This window comes from Lasioglossum baleicum, unplaced genomic scaffold (assembly GCF_051020765.1).
Source record: "Lasioglossum baleicum unplaced genomic scaffold, iyLasBale1 scaffold0802, whole genome shotgun sequence".
NCBI lineage: Eukaryota > Metazoa > Arthropoda > Insecta > Hymenoptera > Halictidae > Lasioglossum > Lasioglossum baleicum.
In genome coordinates this window covers 9,859-12,323 of record NW_027469861.1, presented here as the reverse complement: position 1 = coordinate 12,323, position 2,465 = coordinate 9,859, and the positions used below count along the sequence as shown (strand labels likewise).

At 47.1% G+C, this 2,465-nt stretch overlaps 1 non-coding gene across 1 annotated transcript; it reads right to left on the bottom strand.

The window, feature by feature from the left end:
• Positions 1 to 638: 638 nt before the first annotated feature.
• On the bottom strand, positions 639 to 710 carry Trnaa-ugc (transfer RNA alanine (anticodon UGC)). The gene has a single exon. It is a non-coding gene; the product is annotated as a tRNA-Ala (tRNA).
• Positions 711 to 2,465: the final 1,755 nt, after the last annotated feature.

Here is a 2,465-nt window from a genome sequence, read left to right as displayed (position 1 = left end):
ATGGACCGCGGTTGCGGGGTTTCCAAGGAGGAGGAGGGAAAAAAAGGGGGAAATAAATAAATAAACGTAAAAGGGAAGGAAAAAAGGAGAGAAAAAGGAGAGAAAAAGGCGAGGAGGAAGGTTCTGATTGCTGATACCGGACGACCGCGCGCTCGAGGGGAATCGATGATTATACGTGTGCTCCGCAGCTTCCTGTTATTTCAATTTACCTTCGTGCTTTTTTACGCGAATATCAGATTTCACTGCATAAGCCACCGTCTTTTCCTTTTTCTTACTTTGATTTATCGGCAATCAAGATGAAATTGCGCAAAAAATATCCCATAAGTGCACGGTTCGAAAAATGTTGTTGCCATTTTTTGTTCCCGGCCGGTGCTTATAATGTTGCCATTACGGCATTTCTTGCCTGGCCCCGCGATATTCGTGTCAATTATTTTATTTCGCGATTAATCTCGTCCCCATACCGCGCGTTTATACGAATAGAAAATCCAGACGACTCAAAATTCAAATTACACCGCACGTACGGTCTTTTCGCGCGAAATTGCAGGGTGCAACGTTTCGATACAAAGTACCGCCAGGATATAAACTCGAATGTCGTACGAAAAACGGCGGGGGGGAAAAAAAAATGAGGGAAAAAAGGTTGGAGATGCCGGGGATCGAACCCGGGGCCTTTCACATGCAAAGCGAACGCTCTACCACTGAGCTACATCCCCTTGTTGAGTTGTGAGTATCTTTACGCCGTAGTTGAGGCCCATAAAAATAATCGCTCGTATAAAGATAATTGCGATATTTATTCGAAATATTTATAATACGAGGCGTATTAAAATCATACGGTCGCTCGAAATTACTCGGACAGATGACGAAATATATACGTATATTTCTTCACGCGAATATTCACGAGTGGCAGAAACCAGGTGTCCCCTCGGAATTAATTCCACCAGCCGTAATTTCGATATTATTAACAGATGCACCGCACTCGAAAACGTAACCTGCAATTTCGTGCCCGCTCGGGTACCCGCATAAAGACCTGTTACGCGAATTATGAGTGGCCTGGAGGTAAAATCGATAGTCATCTATCGCAATTGCGGGCCATTATTGCTACACATCCACGCGGGGTTGGAGTACCCGCGGAAGAATTACGAGGGTGGCTGAAAGTCACCCCCCGTCGCGTGACTTATGCACCGACTACCTCTAACGAAGATCTATCGCTCGATGCACCGTCACTTTCATCCGCTGCCCGCATTTTTTTCCCACCTTTTCCACCCGCGTTCTGTCGCGAAAAATCGGTCACCGTGGAAATCGCGATCGACTCACCTCTCCTCGCCGATTCGTTCCTTCTCGTCGCTGAACTTTTCCCTCTCAGTCTCTAACGGGTCTAACCGCTTCGATCCGAGTTCAATTTCGATTCGTGGGACGCGCGAGAAAGGTGAAGACCCCGGTGGCGAGTGAAAGGTAGATTTACAATGGGGAAGATGCCACAAATCCCGTGCACAATAGGGCCGGCCCTTTGGAGGGAGGCAGGTTAGAAGACACGGCACGAAAGTGACCATGGAAATAACGCTGGCCGGATCCAGCGACACCTTCTCAATAGATCCACGCGTTACGCGCGGCTACGTAGAATAGGTAAAAGTGAAAGTAAGCATTCCCCTAGTGCTTTCTAAAGGCCAAGATGTTTATACGCGCGGCGCAGAATGGAGGCATTATAATAAATGACGCCGGTTTCGCCGCGAAGAAAGAAGAAGGAAGTCCGCGGGACCGACGCGACCGGACCGTTTCACCGGCTCAAAGAACTCGATAACTACTGCCATCCATTACGCGTTGATACCTTCTTAATTATGTCCGCAGAGGTGTAAACCAGTCTGTTACACTCTCGACTAGCTTCGAGCGAACAGGATACATCTTAATGATCGCGTTACGTTTTTTCGTCGGGCCCGTAACGCGACTCTGAATGAACGCCGCGAACGCCAGTCAGAAATCACGGAAAAACGCGTATAAACGGAAATCACGATAGTTTTCTTTTTCCTTTTCTTCATTTTTTCGTCGATCGACGAGCTCGTCCCGCGTGGAAAAAGTCGATATCCTTTTGACAACGTAGTAACTCGCAATCCGATATCCCCCTTTTAAATTTTCTGTATGCCTAAAAACTTGATAAATCGTAACGCGATACGTGTAACGCGATATTTTAGAGGCGGACGAATAAGAACGAGCATTCTTATCGTATAAATCCGAGAATCTCTCCCTCTTCGGAAGTCCGAAGGCAAAGCAAACAGTAACGTGAGAATGATAGCGCAGTGTTTTAAAACAATACGTCCGGGTCGCATCTTGGAAACATGGCGGACCTCGGTCTCGTTCCTTGGTACACGCGCTTCCTTGTTCGGTGAACAGAGAAGAAGAAAATAACGTCTATCCGTTATCCGTCAGTTTTCGAGAGAGAAAGAGAGAGGTAGAAAGGTTACCGGTATCGGCTC